Raw genomic sequence first — 19,931 nt, forward strand, 5'->3', positions numbered from 1 at the left:
GATGGGCACACTTGAAACTCGGACTTGGGGGGAGTGGGGAGGCAAGGGCAACATACATAACCTAAACATCTGTACCCCCATAATATGCTGAAATAAAAAAAAAAAGATTAAGAATTCAGTTGATTGGCTCCTCAGAAATTCCTAACTGACTCACATTCAAGGTGCAAGTTTCAGACATATAAATAGCCTTTATGAGAAAAACATTTTTTGATAGTGATCAATTCTGCACACCTGGTGTCAAAAAATAAAGAGCATTTGATGACCCCCAAAATTCAGTGAATTGTTGTACTAGTTTGCACAAATGGAAAATCATCTCAAAACATTTTTTCAGTCAAATCCAGATATTTCTAAAAGTCATCCCACAAAACGAATATCATCTCGTAAGTATTAATAAGTATAACTGGAAGGGAAAAGCACTTTTATCTTTCTAATTAACTTCATAACCAAGACTGAGGTCTTTTCCTAGAATATTTGACTCCCTTTGTTTTTTTTCTAATCTCTATTGCTTCAAGCATGCAACTCCTCCACCTAGCAGGGGATAATTTCAATGGCAATTCAAAATATGAATTTCCCTTTACCAGGTTTTAAACCCTGGAGCATTTCCTATTTCTGCTTCTTCAAAGGAAATGTTTGGGCAACGCCAAACATCTGCCTCCATGTTGGATCTCACAGTCTCATATATTTTCCAGGAAGACGGCTGGAAATAATTAAGATCCTCAAAACCATTTTTCTGGGTACTCAGATTTCTGCCACTCAAACTTTTAATTATAAACTGACATCTAATAAAGCAGAATGTCAGAGAGCTACTGCAACTACACTCGCCTTGCAGTATTACTGTGGACCTTGCTGTATCAAAAGCCTGCCTTGCCGATCATTTTTAATTAAATAAAAGGCAAGCCCTCCCAGAGCAAGAATTACAATGAAAGCTGGCTTTTCAGTGGAGCAGCTGTGTAAACGGGTTCTAAAATTAGTCTAGTCATTTCCAAGCTGTGTTTTACAGCTTTGATGTGTCTTCTTGCAGCCCATGTCAGGATGAGAAAATGAATTTTCTCAAGAACATCCCAGTCATTTTGGGTTCAGTCCATTTTAATGGTGTCAGAGCTAACTCAAACCTCTCAGTCCTAAGCAGTCTGGGCACAGGGAGACATGATCAAAAGGTGCCATTTGAGAAGAGTGTTTGCTTTAATTTAGATGGTGTTGACAGACACATGGGTACTGTAATAAAACCACCCGGCCTCTTGCCCAGGGAATGTATAATCTAAACAAGACAAACAAGAATATAATGAACAACTTGGGCTGACAGGCAGTAGTGCTAGCTTCAGATTTCAGGCTCCCTGGGAAATTTTTATTAAGACAGCAAAGAGGGACTTCTTCAATCCCTATTTCTAATACTCTTTTTTTGCAAGGATGTCAGTGCCGTTATCCCTCTCTTCACCATCAAAAAATAAAAACAAACAAACAAAAATCTCCAAATCCTGAAATAAGCTTTAACCCTCTCCTAACCCAAACTCCTGCATTTGCTGTCTTAGAAGATGGGGTCGGTGGAGGTAGTGGGGAGAAGGCAGGTGAGGGAGGACAGCCCAGAGGAGAAGAAATTAAGGAGAATGGAGCTGGCATTGCACAGTAGAACATTAACGAGAATTTCACTTACATCTCTGAGAGCATTCAAATCCATACATAACCACACATAAATGATCATTGTGCAATAATCACTTGCTTTTCGTATCCTTTATTAGTGATAATCTAAGGTTGCTGATGCACATGGCACTGTGAGATTCCTAGATATGAAGGGGTACCAGACCTTGCAGAATAAAGAATCACAAATGTTTTCTTTGCAGAAACAGGTTATTCTAAGGCTAGGAATCCAAGCTTATGAAGTCATATTGGACCTGGGAGAGAAGTCAGAGATCAATAGGGCAGAGAGGGAAAGCCATGTCAAAACAACACACTTAACTCGTACTGACTTCACACCAGAAACTTAGAACCAGTAGCTCGACCCACTCACAGCAAGTCACCAGACCACCTGCCTGACCAGGAATTGTTCTTGTAGGGTCCAGAGGACCCAAATGGTGCCTTACTAGAATCAGGGAACCATTAAAGTGCCATTTTGACATGTTTGTGGTGATCCTTTAACGTGTATTTTAAAATACTATTTTATCTTATTATCAAGTAATGAACACCACAAACACTCCGAGTGCTCAACTTATTCTCTAAGTGACCTCAAAATGGAAAGCAGAGGCAGATCTATCATGAAGCTAATGAAGCTTAAACTTCAAGGCTCCTGATTTGCACCACCCCTGTGAAATCTGGGAGTTACAGAATGTTCCAAGTCGGGAGGGAAGCCAAGCTGCAACCAAGGGTTTCTAGTAAATTTCCCAAATAGATCTTTAAAAAAAAGGACTTGAATCCCCAAGTTTCTACTATTTTTTTTGTGATTTCTTTCTCATTAAAAATTCACCTTGATATCTAATGTATTCATAACTTCATGTTCTTTTTCTGAAAGAGAATCCTCAAAATTGCATAATGTTCAGGTCCCAGAAAACTTGGTTCTGTCTTCCATGGTGATACTGAGCCTTTGCAATATGTTCTTATCAGCCTGTCATTTGAGAAGAAGGATGTAGCTGTGATGTTGTTCTGGAGTAGTTATTACTAGTGCCTGTTTCACTCTCTAAAGTGTTGATGTGAATGATAAATTATGTGGTCAATCTAAGTACAGCATAATATATAAGACCACAAACTCTCAAGCAATATTTAAAACCAATCACTGTCATTTACTGGCTATATGGGAATAACTTGGGAAAGTTATTTAACTTCTGTGATGGTTAATTTTATATGTCAACTTGATTGGATGTCCAGTGGATGTCCAGATAATAACATCATTTCTGGGTGTGTCTGGGAGGGTGTTTCCACAAGAGATTAATTAGCATTGGAGTTAGTAGCTTGAGCAAAGCAAATGGCCCTCCCTAAGATGGTTAGGCATCATTCAGTCCTCTGAATAGAACAAAAAGGTAGAGGAATATTGAGTTAGCTCTGCCTGACTGCTTAAACTGGGACATCAGTCTTCTCCTGCCCTCAGCATTCCTGATTCTCAGGCCTTCAAACTACACCATTGGCTTTCCTGGGTCTCCAGCTTCCAGACAGCAGATTGTGAGACTTCTCAACCTCCATAATCACATAAGTCACATGAGCCAGTACCATTATATACATACAATATATACACACACATACCCATACACACATATTCTGTTTCTCTGGAAAACCCTAACTAATATAACTTCTTTGTGTCTCAATTTCCTCAACTATAAAATGGGGATGATTGTACGTACCTCTTACATAGTGATAGGGTTAAAAGAGATCATATATGTAAAATACTTAGAGAAGTGCCTGCAACAGAAGAATTACTATATGCTAGATGTTTTGTTGTTATTGTTATCATCATTATTAGCATTGATAATTCCTAACTTGCTTTCAAATTCAATTCCCTCAATGCATACTTTGAAAATCATTCATTTTTGTGAAACATATTTTTAATTATTAAGAACAGCAAATGTGTCTATAAAAGATCATTTTGTACAAAAATCACTTTGGGAATTACCTAATCCCATGTAATTGCTCCAGGAGAATAAACTGAGATTAGTGGCTTAGAAAGAGATAGAATTGAACTCAAGATAAACAACAACTTTCCCAAAATGAATACCATCCAACTATAGTCTAGGTGGGGCTGGCTTGTGAGGGGCTGAACTTCTAAACACTGAAAGTATTCAAGAAGTGACTAGCTGAATACCTTACTCTGTTTCGAGTTGCTATAAAGGAATACCCAAGGCTGGGTAATTTATAAAGAAAAGAGGCTTATTTGGCTCACAGTTCTGCAGGCTGTACAAGAAGCATAGCACCAGCATCTGCTTCTGGTGAGGGCCTCAGGAAGCTTCCACTCATGGCAGAAGGCAAAAGGGGCAGCCATCACATGCAAGAGGAAGGACACAAGAGAGAGGTGTGGGAGGTGCCAGGCTCTTTTTGACAAGCAGCTCTCTCAGGAACTAATAGAGGGAGAACTCACTCCTAGGAGAATGGCACCAAGCCATTCATGAGGGAGCTGTCCACATAACCCAAACACCTCCCACAAGGCCCAACCTCCAACACTGGGGATTAAACTTCAACATGAGACTTACCGGCACCAAACAAACCATATCCAAACCATAGCCCTGACCAACCACCTAGAGATTTGGTACCTGGATTCTGCATTAGATAGGTGATTCAAACTAATGACTTCCAAGGTCATGATCAAAACACAGAATCTGTGTTTCTGTCACTTTTAGGCAGGACATCATATATTGGACAATTTCCTTCTGGTTACCATATACTCAGCTCTCTTCACTGCCACATTTAGCACTACGGGTTTAACACTGTCTACTCTGAGGAATTGTTGGCCCGTCAATTCACCCCATCCTTGTGAAGGAAAAACTTCACAAGTAGAGATTTAAAATTCACAATAATGCATAGAAAAATATCAAGATTCTCCAAACTTACAAATAACAGAGAAAAGTGAAAATGTTCAGGAGTTCAAGAACTTTACAGTGAGGAAAAGTTTTAAATATTTAATGTGTCTTGCAAGGTCTTTTTGGAAGAGATTAATATTATTCAAATGCAGTTTGTTTGTATTGAAGTATTTAAATGCTATGCATTTAATATAAAATACAAATTCCCACTTCTTCCCTGATGCAAAGCTGCACTGGGAATTATGTGATCATGTGTAATTTGTTAAATGGAAATCACATTTTAAATATTCATATACCATATTTGCATTTTTTAAAATCAGAATTTTCAAAAGGGAGAAGGGGAGCATAAGAGGAACAGATCTAAAATACATTCTACTGAAGATACCAAATAAAAGAAAGTAACGTGCATAATAGACAAATTTCTGCAGCTATTGACAAGACAACCAGAGAAATCTGATCAGATTTAAAAGGTAAGGTTCACACTAAAGGGATGTATTATTAGAAGCTTGAAGCCAAATAGGACCTTGTCGGGCAGCTGGCCTTGCTCCTTCATTTAATGAATGAGGAAATAAAGGTTGAAAGGAGCTAAATGCCTGCACTTTGGAAGACCAAGAGGAAACAGATGCAGTTAGATTGTATTAGGGATATCCAAACAATTGAGACGCCCTCAGCTCTATATCTCACACTCCTCACTCAGTCCAGCCCTTTCTGATGACTAGTTAATCAGACTCGGTGGAATCCAACAGCAGAAAATTAAAAATCAATAGAAACACTAATTGCCTAATAGATGAATGATAATGCTCAATGCTGGCTGGGGTGCTCTGATATTCTTACATTACTGGCAGCAGTTTGAATTGTTATAACTTTTTGGAAAGCAATTTGGCAATCCTTATCAAGTCTCAAGTGTGTTCAAGTCTTTCCTCCCAGTAATTCCAAACCTAAGTAAGTGCAAAGAAAAATATCAAAACTGAAAAAAAAGCCTCTAGGCACACAGAAGTTTATTACAGTATTATATAGTATAGCCAAAAGTTGGAAATGGCTGTAACTATAAAGAAATGGCTAAAGAGTAATTTATTCCCCTCATTAGACTATCATATTGTAATTTAAAATGACAGTTATATGAAGACACTGTTGAACTTATAAAACTTATTAATGTATCAAACAACGTTTTTAAGAATGACTGCACCCACAATCTGGAATGCTACATAGCATCTACCCCATATTAACTTGAGCATAGATAATTAGAACAAGCAAGAGCACATCTGGTGGGAGTCTGATGTCAACATTGAGTTTCTCCTCACTAAGAAATTGCTGAAAATCCATAGGTTGTAAAATTTCACTGTGAGAAGCTCGTCACTCAGACAGTTTGTCAAAAATTCAGATCCTGATTGGTAGGTCTGGGACCAGGGCTCAGAAATGGGCATTCTTAAGCAGACATTCTTGGTTCCCATGACTAAAAGAAAAAGGTTTTTTTCTCCTTCCTTCTAGATTTGTCTTCTTCCAGGCTTCATGGATTCTCTCATGCTCCTGCCCCAGCAGACTTATTTGTGGTGAGGGAACCCTGGCATTAGGGCTTGACTCTCATCTCTACCTGTGCTTCATGAGTGTCTCAGCTCAGTTAAAGAGGCAGAGGTACAGGTAATTTTCTTTTAATTCTATGTCGTGTTTTATAGCTTTAATGAATTTTAAAATAGATTTTCAAAAAAAAATTTTGAAAACAGGTGCTTTTCTAGAACCATACCTAGATCTAATTGCAAAAAAAAAAAAGTTTACTTAATAAATAAATTGCACTGAAACAGTAATTTCAACTCCCTAGAGGAATGCTAGAGAAGAGGAACAAATAAAACAATGCCATGAGCTGAAGATTTTTTGTTCTTAAAGACACAATATTCAGTCTTTATTAATGGAAAAGATTATATCTTTGTCATCAGAGTTTTACGTATTTCAAGAATGGCACACAAATGATTTTCTTCAGTAAAAAGTGAGCAATTTAGATATCCCCTCCCAACAGTATGATGGACAAGAAGACATTCCAAAGCACTCTCCCATTAAATATAACTAAATCACAGATAAACTTAAAACATATTTTATAAAGCATTTTAGGGCTCAGGAGATATCCTCAAGAACTAAGAGAGGGAAAAAAATGATGAACTGAATCTTGCATGGTACCAGTAAGCAAACACAGATGGAGAAGTAAAGTCAGAGGAATGTCCTGGAACAAATGCTGAGAGATACCCGGAACTTTGCCCATTGCAAGGTGAAGGAACTGAACCTGATATTCCCATGTTAAGCAAGGACCCTCAAAAGGGGCTAAAGCATTCCAAGGTAAGCAATACATCCTGGTTTTCAGTGGATGGAAATTAAAATCTTCTCTGCAGAAAAACAAAATTTAGGTCCTCAGAATTTCCACAGAATAAGTGCAGTCATATATGACCTCACAATCAAAACCTGCCAAACACACAGGGAAATGGGCCTTCATGAGTGAGAATCAACAGATCAAAAAAAAAACCTCCAAGAATTTTGAAAGTTGAAAACATCAGATACCAAATATAAAATACCTGAGTGTAAAATGCTTGAAAAATTAGTATTAAAAATGAGCAAGGAACAAGGGACTATCAAAAATGACCAAGGAAATTAAAAAAAAAAACAAATGGAACCTTGAATAACAAATACACTTTTGAAAATAAAAACTCAATGAGCTATATAGTAGATTAGATACAGCTGAAAGGAGTGATTTATAATTAATCAGAAGATATTACAGAATACGGCTTGGAGATAAAATGATCAGAAATATAAAATGGACATAATTCACAGACCAAAATTATAGAAAATATATTTAATCAGAATCTTTAAGAAAGAGAAGAGAATACAGAAGCAATTTTAAATGAAATAATGGTTGAGAGTTTTTTATAACTGATCAAAGATATTGTATAAGTTATCTATTGCTGTATAACAAAGATGTCCTGAGAAGGAAGATTTAAGATGCAAGAAGGAATGTTGAGTAAAGAAAGTGGAAACAGAAATGTAAATCCAAACCCAGATGGTAGTAAAAAAAACATATGAAGCTAAAGTCCAGCTTTAACAGCAAAAATAAAAGAGTAATGTAATAGAGAATGTTAGCACGTGAACCATTCAGAAGCAAAGTAACCAGATAGCGAGCGTTCTTAGGTACTTGCATGAGTATGTGTGGGGGTGTGTGTGTTTGATTTTTGTTGAGGGCCTGACATACTAATGAACCTTAAGACATTTTTGAATTGTTAAACATGCATGTTAAGATTTAAAAAATAAAAAAAGAGAGTAGAATATAGTAACTGTGCTCAAATCCATGTAAGTAGAAAAATTGTAAAAGAAAAACTAAACATTTAAAAAGAGGTAGCAGGGGAAAATAGTATAGACAAAGTAGAAATTGTACACATATAAATGCTAGTAATATAGTTGAAACAGTTCCAGATATTATCAATAACAAAATAATATAAATGCAATTAAATTAGCAGTTACAGAACGGAAGTTGTCTAATTGCAAAAGAAAAACTAAACCATATCCTGTTTCAAAGATATATACCTAAAAGAGAAGGCTACAGAAAGGTTGAAATAAAAGTATGAAATAAGATGTGTCATGTAAGTATTAATCAAGAGAAAGCTGAGGTAGCTATATTAATGTCAGTTAAAGAGAGAAAGAGAGAGAGAAAGAGGGAGACTTTAAGACAAAGTACTTACAGCAAATTCTCTTCTAGAAAGACAGAGGCTCACCCAGGGAAAAATTACTGAAAATAAAAGGAAAAACAAATTGCACAGACAGGACACTGGGGATAACGTAGAGAGGAGTTTCAAATACTACCGTGAGGGAGAGTCCAGAGGAAACAGAACCCAAGAAGTACCACAACAGCAAAAATACTACATCTAAAGGCAAGAGCACTTCTTTTGAAGATAAGCTCTCTAAAGCTCTAGGAAAAATAGAGCTGGAGGCAGAAAACTTTTCTGAATTAGGTTTTGCTCTGTGAGAGAGAAATAGCTACACAGAAAAGCTATATATGAAGTATCTCATGGTAATAACGGAAACGGGAGCCTTTAAGCTGTAAAGGGGTAAAAGTTACCCTGGGCAAATGAAAAAAGTTACTTGGGCATTAAACAAAAAGATTTTATTTATGAGGGGCATAAAATCAAATTGACATCAGACTTCTCAACAGCAACATTTAATGGTGGAAAACAATGGAGCATTTCAAAAGATACTCAAGGAAAGAAAACATAGGGCAAGAATTTTATATCTGTCTTTCCACGATAAATACCTCAGCCGAATAATTATGAGTATGCAAAAATTCAAGGATATTGATTACATGAGCACTTCCTGAGTATTCTACTAGAAAATGACCTTTGGACAAATAAGAAATTATTCGAAAAGCTTTGGCATAAAAAAAAGACTAAGCATAGAATGTATTTAAATTTAACTATGGAACTAAAATTAAAGATGAAGATAGGGCAAAAAATTAGTATGAAAATGTTAGATACTCTGACAATGTAAAAATGATATAGCTAACAAAGAGAGCAGGAAAGGGGGAAGAGCAAAACAGAAAGTAGAATAAGGATCTTATGATCACTTCAAAAGTATTGGAGCTGGCAAAATATAGTAAAAACTTATGCGTAATTAAGAGTATAAATATTAACACCAAGACAATTTACTAGTGAGTAAATTAGTAATGGAGAAAAAGGGAGGTAGAAGAAGAAGCTGTAAGCAGATAATTTCAGTATTGCTAATGTCAGGTAATAATACTTAATATGTAAAAGAAGATGGTACTAAGGGTATTATTTAAACATATTTCTATAAAAGTAACCACTATCACAAAAATAGAAACCTTCTCAACCAAATACCCAAACAAGTATATTGAAGAGGAGAGAGAGAGAGAGTGAGCAGGAGGGAGGTGTGGGTGGGAGGAGGAGAGGAACGGAGAGAGAAAGGGAGCAAGAGCACACACACCAAAATACTACATAGTAAAAGATTTGTGTGTAATTTGGGTTTTTAAAGCGTATATATTCACTATATAGTATGCTACTTTTCATATATATAGTGTGTTATTTTTCACGTAAGAAAGAAGGGAATATGAATTAGTTCACATATTTGTTTGTATTTTTTAAATTGGAAGAATAAACCAAAAATCAATTTTTTGATGGCTACTTATTTTTTTTTTATTTCAGCATATTATGGGGTACAGATGTTTAGGTTACGTGTGTTGCCCTTGGTTCCCCCCGGCCAAGTCTGTGTTTCAAATATGTCCATCCTTCGGGTAGTGCGCATTGCATTCCCTGTGTATACAAATACCCATCCCCTCCTCCCTCCTCCTCCCTCCTCCCGCCGCCCTCCCCCTTCCCCAGCAACCAATAGATGTTGTTCTGATATGTGCATTTATGTGTTGATTAGTTAATACCAATTTGATGGTGAGTACAAATGGATCCCGTTCTTATGCTCTTGTGGTGCCCCACTTTGGATAATGGGCTCAAGTTTAATCCAGGAAAGTGTAAGTGGTGCTAGATCACTGTTGTTTCTTATGATTGAGTAATATTCCATTGTAAACATATACCAAATTTTGATAATCCACTCACGGATTGACGGGCACTTGGGTTGTTTCCACATTCTTGCAATAGTGAATTGTGCTGCCATAAACATTTGGGTGCAGATGTCCTTATCGTAGAATGTTTTGTGCTCTTTTGGGTAGACGCCTAATAGTGCTATTGCTGGATCGAATGGTATTTCTATTTTTAGCTCTCTGAGGTATCTCCAAATTCTTTTCCACAGAGGTTGCACTAATTTGCAGTCCCACCAGCAGTGTAGAAGTGTTCCTGTCTCTCCACATCCTCGCCAACATTTGTTGTTTTGTGTTTTTTTGATAGAGGCCAATCTCACCGGGGTTAGGTGATACCTCATTGTGGTTTTGATTTGCATTTCTCTAATGATTAGAGATGTTGAACATTTTTTTATATGTTTGCTGGCCATTATTCTGTCTTCTTTTGAAAAGTTTCTGTTCATTTTGCTTGCCCATTTGTTGATGGGGTTGTTTTATTTTTTCTTATTGATTTTTTTGAGTTCTAGATAGATTCTGGTTATCAGCCCTTTATCAGATGTGTAGAGAGCAAATATTTTTTCCCATTCTGTGGGCTGTCTATTCACTCTAATGATAGTTTCCTTGGCAGTGCAGAAGCTTTCTAATTTGATTAGATCCCATTTATTTATTTTTGTTGCTGCAGCGATTGCTTTGGGGGTCTTCTTCAAGAATTCCTTACCTAGGCCGATGTCTGAAAGGGTCTTCCCAATATCTTCATTTAGAATTCTTAAGGTTTCATGCCTTAGGTTTAAGTCTGTTATCCACCTTGAATTGATTTTTGTGAGAGGTGAGAGGTAGGGGTCTAGTTTCAGTCTTTTGCATGTAGCTATCCAGTTTTCCCGGCACCATTTATTGAAAAGAGATTCTTTTCCCCAGTGTATGTTTTTGTCAGCTTTGTCAAAGATTAGATTACCATATGTAGATGGTTTCTTCTCTGGATTCTCAGTCCTGTTCCAGAGGTCAATGTCTCTATTTTTGTGCCAGTACCAAGCAATTCCTTTTACAATAGCCTCAAAGAAAATTAAATATCTAGGAATATATTTAATGAAAGATGTAAGAAACTTATACAGGGAGAACTACGAAACACTAAAAAAAGAAATTGTAGAAGATGTAAACAGATGGAAAAACCTACCTTGCTCATGGATTGGTAGAATCAACATCGTTAAAATGTCCATACTACCTAAAGTGATCTACAGAATTAATGCAATCCCTATCAAAATCCCATTATCATTCTTCACAGATCTGGAAAAAATAATTCTATGCTTTGTATGGAACCAGAAAAGACCTCGTATAGCCAAAGCAATCCTAAGTAAAAAGAACAAACTAGGAGGTATCAGTTTACCTGACTTTAAGCTGTACTACCAGGCTGTAGTGATGGCTACTTATAAACATGGAGAAAGAACACAGTATAGGGGACAGAGGTGGAAGTAAGATTGGCATAAGTACTTGAATATACAGTTTCAACTTTGGAATCATATAAATTATATAAAAGTGAAATGAAAATTTTTAAGTCCCCCAAAATTGAAAGCACAATGAAAAAAATAAATCTAGCTGTATATGAAGATGGTGGCATAACCAAACTGAGAAGAACACAATTCTTTCCAGTGATTTAATACATCGTCATTTGAAGGAACCTCCATAGTAAAATATATTCTAATAGACAAATAGAGCTGCAAAGAAATTTTAAGCTTTGCTCAGTAGGCATCTTGTTAGCAGTAATAGTGACATTAATATTTAGAAACTATTTTATCTATGTTGCACAAAAAAATAAATAAATTTTTTGTTAATGGATTTAGGAACCAAGATTTAATGCCCAGGAGAAGAGGTATAAATAGTCAATAAAATAAGTAAAAAATTATAAAGTTAAATTTGAATTGGAAACATTGTATGAATTGATAATTTTTTTCTTTTTAAAAATACCTGTTTCCTAGCTCTGTCTACCAAAAATAACTAGAAGCAATGATAATTTCCAGTGTCTAGATTATCATCATTTAAATGTTATTCCCACTAATAGGAGTGAAAACTTCTTAGAGGAATGACTTATTAGAGATCCAGGGTAGGAACTGTACAAGTTACCGAAGACTAATAATGTCATGTCCAAAGGACACAGGAGTCAGCATAAAAAGACTCCTGTTGGCTGAAGATAGTCCAGACAATTTAAGCATTAGAAAGAATTATGATTGAAACTGTTTAAAAGGTATTAAATACAGAAATCCATGAGCTCATTTAAAAGAGTTAAAAAAAGAAAACAAAAACATTTTATCAGTCATTTTAGAGAGAGAACTAGGGCACCAAATCTATACTCAGAAAATTACCAAATAGAAACAATTAAGCTTTATCATCCATTTCTTACATGAGCTATATTTTAGCTCCACAGAGGTATTTCAGCTAGTAAAGATAGAAAAATGAAAGAATTAGAAAAATCATCCTTTTGAAATCCCAAACAAAATAATTGATTCAAGCAAAAATCATCAATGAATGAAAGCATTAGGTAATAGACTAAGGAGAGGGATCAGGGTGTTACGACCCAAAACCACCAATAAATCTTAGCATCACTTAGGGAGGGACAGCCGGTCATTATATGCTTCCTGTTGTCATGCAACGGGAAGGACGCAGCAACATCTAGGAATTACACTTGCTTTTTAAAAAATGAGCCTGAATTTATTAAAGCCTTTAGATTAAATTCTTTCTACCATACAAGAAACACGGGAAATGAAAGAACAAGTTAAATGATACCGTAAAAAATAAATAGATGAATCTTGAATGTGAGCCATTCTATAGCACAGTTGTTCAGCAACAAATCAATTCTATGGGGAAAATGTAGGAAAGGATATGGAACTGTTCTTTATTTTAAAATTTAAGATATTTAACAACTATAAGCAATATGCAGGCTTTGTTTGGATCCTGACTAAAACTAACCAACTGGTCATGTACTTCAGGTATGCTCTTAATTTACTAATTTGCCCTTGGTAAAGAGGGTATACCCCCTACCTCATTTTATGACATTTATATTTTCTTGACACTAACTCAACAGTAAACATCTTTCTGACAATAATAAATTGTTAGAAGTATTTCTTTTAAAATCAGGAATGAGATATTAATAAATATATTCATTATCAGCGCTTCAATTCAACATCATATCACACAATCTAGCCAATGTAGTGAGACAAAGGGGAAATGGTATCAGGACTGTAGCAGTAGAAGAAGAAAAACTGTCAATATTTGCAGGTTACATGAATTTCTACATAGAGACCTTGAAAGAATCTATGGATGTAATAATAGAGTTTAGCAAGGAATCTGAATACAAGATTAATATAAAAAATTCAGTTGCACTTATATATATCACCAACATAGATAAAAAACATTTTATGCAATATCAACAAAAACGTAAGGTACTAAACAATAAATCTAACTAAAGATGTGCAAGACCTGTATAGAGCAAAGTTTGAAACTTTATGGAAAGATCTTAAAAAACTGAGATATACTATGCTGATGGATAGAAAAGCTCAATATCATAATGATGTCAACTTATTGACATACTGACAGATTCATTTATAGGGTCAATTATGTCCTAACCAAAGTCTTAACAGGATTGTTTAAGGAATTTGAACAATTCTACATTTGGCAAAAATTATATTCAATATAATGTCATTTTGTATAATGCACAAAAAAAAGTAATACTGAACAACATATTGTTTAGGAACATATATGTTTTTCACATTTAAAAAGAAAAAGCCAGAAAATGAAAACACAACATTCAAGGAAATGGCTACCATCTGAAAGGTGGCAGAGAGTGGGATGAAAAAGTGCACACAGGAGTAACATTGATAAACAGTTCTCTTTCTTAAGCAGGGAGTGGATTCGTGAATGTTCATTTTATTATTATGCTTTACCGTGTACATTTTGATGCATATTTTAACACTTTTTAAAGAGTTTTTGAAGCACTAAGATACCATCTCCTCACACCAGCTACCTGTAAGTAAATACTGTGAATTGAGCAAAGTTCATAAAATAAAATAACCTTCATGAATGATGAGCCTTCAGAAATAGGTCACTAATGTAAATTTGAGGGCTTCTTTCACCAATATAAACACTAGAGAAATCTAAAAGAAAGCCTGCACTTATTATAGACAATACCAATACATCAGTAAGCATCCACTACTTGGGTGCATATATATGCACATATGTGTATATATATATATATATGCACACACAAGTGTGTGTGTGTGTGTGTGTGTGTGTGTGTGTGTGTGTATTTGGCAGGTAAATCAAGGTTGAGGGAATTGAGTTCTTAGAGAAATTAAAGAAATTCTTTAATTGCTGTGGAATAAGAATGATTCTTTCTTTTTTAGTATTAAAATTGGCCTGATATTTGGAAAGCCAAGCCAATTGCTAAAGCACTTGGTTTTAAACCATTCCTCAAACGTTGTAGAAATGGAAGGAAGCCTGAAGCAATGGAAGTTCTCGCTTGTGGGTTAAGACAAGTACCAATGCTCTCCAAACATGTCTTAGTAATTAGTGGCTGGCATGACTCCATTCAAGTCTGTTGCTTACCATCTGTGATGTCTTTTGTTAGTCAATCTCTAACTCCTTATTAAGAAAGATGACTATTCAACTAAATGATATTTTGAGGTATTGATTACTGAATCAAGTACCAGTGCTACAAATGGAGGCCATATTTCTTGATCCTCGCTTCCTCCGAAGAAAGGAGTCAGAGAGGTGTGTGAAAGAGACGATGGTCCACCTGGTGTTGAACAAATACAACTGGGTCTTGTCATTCACATATTTGACTGGAAAAAAATGTATTTGTGTGTGATACACAGGCCCCCTCAAAACTGCCTTCATATGCATATTTTCATACCTCACTTGAGCAATAAACATTTAAACCTGCCACACCATGGCACTGTCTGCTTGCCACCATTTCCATTTTGGCAGCCATCATCTTTATACAGCAATTTGTGCAATTATGTGGATACTTTATTACATTTTGTCCATGTTGGTTTTTAAGACGAGAGAAAAATGTAAAAACAAAAGTGCAAATACTATTCAGATACAAAACTAGATAGGAAGCACAATGTTTGTAAACTTAATATAATCGGTACAAAGTTGGAAACCACTAGGTGCGTTGGAAACAGTGAATCTTTAGGCTCACTTGGAAGCTCATTGGACTAAAGCCACATGCCTGTATCTTCAACTGTGAAGGCAAATAAGAAAATTAAAGAACATGCATGAAATTCTGGCACTGAATAATGAAAGATAATGTCTACAAAGTGCAATGAAATTAGAGTTTTTATGTATTTTATCTGTTTAATAAAACAGTGGCAGCCATAGTGGTTTGTATCTGTCATTAATATATGCCAGGTTCTAAGTTAAATCTTTTATTTATTTTCCTGGCTGAGTCCTCTCAGATTAATCTCTTAGTGCTTGAGCTCAGACATCAGCCCTCTTTTCTTCTCTCTACGCCTTCTCCCTATATGATAACCTCCATTCCCGAGGCTTTAAATACCACCTACATACCAATGACTCCCAAATGTCTATCATCAGCCCCAATATCTTCACTGAGCTCCAAATCCTATATTCAACTGCCTATGTGGTATTTTCACACAGATGTTTAATGTCTAATAGACATTTCACACTTATGGCTAAAACAGAACCTTGATTCATATACACTGTATGTAGAGTACCCTCCCCCAAAAAAGTCTGTTTTCTCCATCTTAATAACTAACAACCACCCAGTTGCTGCTCAAGCCAAAATGCTGGAGTTATCATTGATTCATCCCTTTTGGTACTCTCCTACATTCAATCCACAAGCAACCCTGTAGACCCCTGCATCCAAAACATATCCAAACTTAACTCTATCTTCACCACAACCACTCTGGTAAAAGACACCATCCTCTCTGGTCTCAAACTATCAGGGCAGGCTTTTAACCGATCTCCCTGCTTCCACTCTTACTCTTCTCCAATCCGGAATAAGACTACCATGACTGCTACTCAAATTGTCATACGCAACTTTCATGAGTTTTCAGGAACAAGGCAAAAAAATAGTAAGGGCTTGAGCATAAAGGGTAAGACTAAGGTGCTCGTGTTCACACAACCAAGGCAAGGAGGGTGCTGGGGGGCCTGAATATCCCCTTCCCTTTCCTCTCACATTCAGAGTTCTAGGCTGCTTGACATCTTTTTGAGGTGTATTCTTTTTTTCCTCCAGGTTACTTTTAGTTTTAATTTTAAGAAGATTTCACCAAAATAAATATGTGAGAGGAAGTGGGTAGAAGGGGGATAAGAAGGAGGATATTAATAAGCAGAGATGTATTCTGAATTTTCCTGAGCCCTCCACCAGTTATTATTTATACTAATAACCTGATATTGCTACCGTCTGAAGACAGCCCATTCAATTGGAAGGAAACTTCACAGAAGTGATTTCAGGCATCAAGGAATAAAGAGAAGGAAAATGATACTGCTGAAACAGCCCCCCTAAACCTCTATGAGCATAGGCCCCTCCCCCTTTCCCTCTCATCTGCAGCTGGTTGGGCAGGGAAAGGAGGGACGGAACTGGAAGAGGGGGCATGAAATATCCTTCTGGAGTTCTACACCTTGATTTTGATAGTGGTGACACAGGTATGAGCATAAGTATAAACCATCAGCTGTACACTTAAGATTTGTGTCCCTTGCTATACATACATTATAAATAAACTTAAAAGTAAATTTTTAAAAATCCTTAACAAATGTTATCAAAAAAGTTTATCATTTTATGTAAAAGACTATGAAAAATTATATGCTAAACCTTAAACATAATGAAGTCAAAATCTTGGGCTAGCTTAGCATGTCCTCCTGAGGCAAAATATAACTGTCAGGAAATGGCTGAAAGTGATCCACAATCTTTAGACGTAAGGATTTGGGTTCAAAATAAACGTCATGATATGAATAAAGGTATGCTATTTTCGTTTGGTTTTAAATAGTACATTTGATGTAGTGCTAAGCAGCTTCCCTTAAAAGTCAGCCAGATGTGTTAACACAGAGGTGTGCAGGAGCACAAGTCATCCCTCCAACCTCTCCTACCTTTGAAAATGCTGCTGCCTAGAACTGGGGATTCTGCCATTTTCATAGCCTTCATCATCATTGCCTGGCTCTGCATAAGCAACTTCTAGTGCCTAATAGTCCTTGACTTCAATGCTGCATCACAGTATCATCCTTTTAGAAAACATCTTTATCCACAACTAAAGATAGGAATTCAAGTCAAAATTCAGTAGTGTGGTGCTATAAGATCCCACAGCTCAGCTGAGGTGATAACTGGATGAATAGGTTCTACCCAGGCTCTGTCCCCACATGCCCCAGGCCTCAGCAAGTCTATCCCAGCCCACTCCTGCTCCTGGCTGCTGGCAGGAGTCCTTGAGAGCCATGGCATGGTATCTTTTAAATATCTAAGTGTTGAAGAGGAAGGGGAAGCAGTGGGTCTTAGAATGGATGGAATGAGTGTAGATGACCACACCAGCTGTCTCTATTTATGCACTCACGTCCATCCCCAATGCACTCTAGTCAGTCTTCTGCTCCATTGTACCTCTGAACCATACACAGCAAAATTACGAAAGGCCTCCATGCAGCTCGTGGAATGAAGGCATTTATGTGTTCATAATGCTTGACCGCTCAGCTGCTCTCGACCCTTTGTTGACCCCTCCTGGAACTCCTCTCCCTTGGTCTCCATGACCCTGTGCTCTCCTGGTTTTCCTCTCATCTCCTTGGTTTCCTTGGATGGCTTCTTATGCTCTATTTATCTTAGTTATTGGTGCCCTTTGAAGTTCTAGCTGAATATGCTCTCTTTTCTTCTCAATCTCACTCTCATCCTTGGTAATCTTACCCCATTCCCATTTCTAAATCTCTGAGATCCTACTTATAATGCAATAAAAGAGAAATGCAGGTATTTTGACTTAATCAACCACAATAAGCCCTTTGTTTAGAAAAGGAAAAAAGAAATGTGACAATTTTTAATCCACTCCATCCCAATGCCTCACCTTGACCTATTGACAGGATAAAGACTGACCATTCTCTTGTTTTAGAAGTTGAACTACAAACTTAGGGTGTGTGAATCCTAGCATGGAAGATGACAGGGAGGAAGGGAGTCAATATGAAAGGGAAGAGGGAAAGAGGAGAAGATAGAGGTAGATGAGGGAGAGGTTTGGCCTGAGCAGGAAGATTAAATATGATTGATGAGTACGAGACACAGCAGATGATGAATTTGAGAGAAAATACCTCTTTGCCTACTTAAAACACCATGGCTAAGCCTCACCATAGCACCTCAGATCTTTTCCAAGGAACTAATCTAGTTGTATCAGTAAAATGAACAGTACGTGTATGATGCCCATTAGATACTATTTTGATACAAGAGGATATTCTTACAAGACTACTGAATATTCTAACTAGTACCCTAATGGCATAAAGAATTCCTCAGCCTCCAGGTGGTAAGCATTTTACTTCTTGCTCAGTAATAGGATTAGGTCTACTGCCTTTAATATGAAGAAATGATATTTGTCTATCAATAGTTTAGCAAATTAGTAGGAAAAAAAAATGGTAGACTAGAAACAGCCTGCCAGCACACTGCTCTCAAGGAAAGAAGTGAAATTGCAGGCAGCTGCCTATGTAGGGACCACTCTTCTCTGAAGGAACATTGTGAAATCACAGAGAAGCAACACAAGATGCTCATTGTGGGAAGAATAGGGTGACAAGGCAATATATTTAACAAGATCAAAGTACGTCATGGGAAGATAGGAGGATAGAGTGCTGGGGTGCTGCGCTCACCCTGCTGGCACTTTGCAGAGTTGTAAGACGGCTCCCTCCACCACCACAGACCTCTGCCTGGTTGGACTGGGGACCTGCCTGGAGTCTGTGCGGAGTCATCGCACCAGACAACAGGTGCGGTGGGGATTGGGCAGCAGCTAAAGCCATCCTGAGCTCTCAGGTGCAGGGCACCAGGTCAGCACCAGGCTGGGGAGGGAGCGGAGTAACTGGAGGCTGCCCCTGAGCCATACCCTGTGACTGAAAGCCAGGTGTTCCTCTCCTACAGTGTAACGGGATCTGAGCATGGGAATTGACTGGGGTGCAGCAGGCTCTGACCTGGGAAACTTTGGGGTGGCTGCTTTGGCAGGTCCAGGGGGCAAGGGGCAGGGCAGGGAGAACTCTGTGGTCCCTGGGCTGCTGTAACCGACCTCCACCCACATGACTTAGCATCTTCATGGTCCCTGAGCCTGCACAATAGCCTGCCACTTTTTTGGCCCCGACTCTGCCCTCCAGGCCCCAACTGCCACCTGCGTGCTCAGCCCTGACACTGCCTTCCAGGTCAGATCAGCCCTGCTGCCTGTATGGCTCTGCTTCTGGCTCAGAGACCCTGCTCAAAAGCCCTGCTTTGGGCTTCTCCCCAGTCCTATCTCTGAGGCTCTCCAGAGCTTCTGCCAAGCCTGGGACACTATCTCCAAGACTCCAGCACTGCACCTGGGCCCCAAGACCATACTGCAGAGCCTCCACCCCAGCAGCACTGAAGGAACTGCTCCAAAGTCCATCGCCCTGACAGGGACCGCACCCGCCCTTTGCCTCAGGTTGCCAGTACAGTGTGACCTGGTTCAAGCAAATGCCCACAGCCTGGGAACCCACACCTGCTGCCTAGATAGCTTCACCTGGCTGCTACTGGTCACCTCTGTGGGGAGACCCCGGGTAGAGCAATCCCCACAACACCAGCCTCAGTGAAGACGGTCTCGCCTAGTTCCCAACTTAAACATCCTACAACTCTCTGGTCAACAACCCAATTCCCAGCACAAATAGCATCCAGCACAGGCTTCAACAGAGGAAATCACAGG

The sequence above is a fragment of the Propithecus coquereli genome, unplaced genomic scaffold (assembly GCF_000956105.1).
Source record: "Propithecus coquereli isolate 6110/MARCELLA unplaced genomic scaffold, Pcoq_1.0 Scaffold19, whole genome shotgun sequence".
Classification (NCBI taxonomy): domain Eukaryota; kingdom Metazoa; phylum Chordata; class Mammalia; order Primates; family Indriidae; genus Propithecus; species Propithecus coquereli.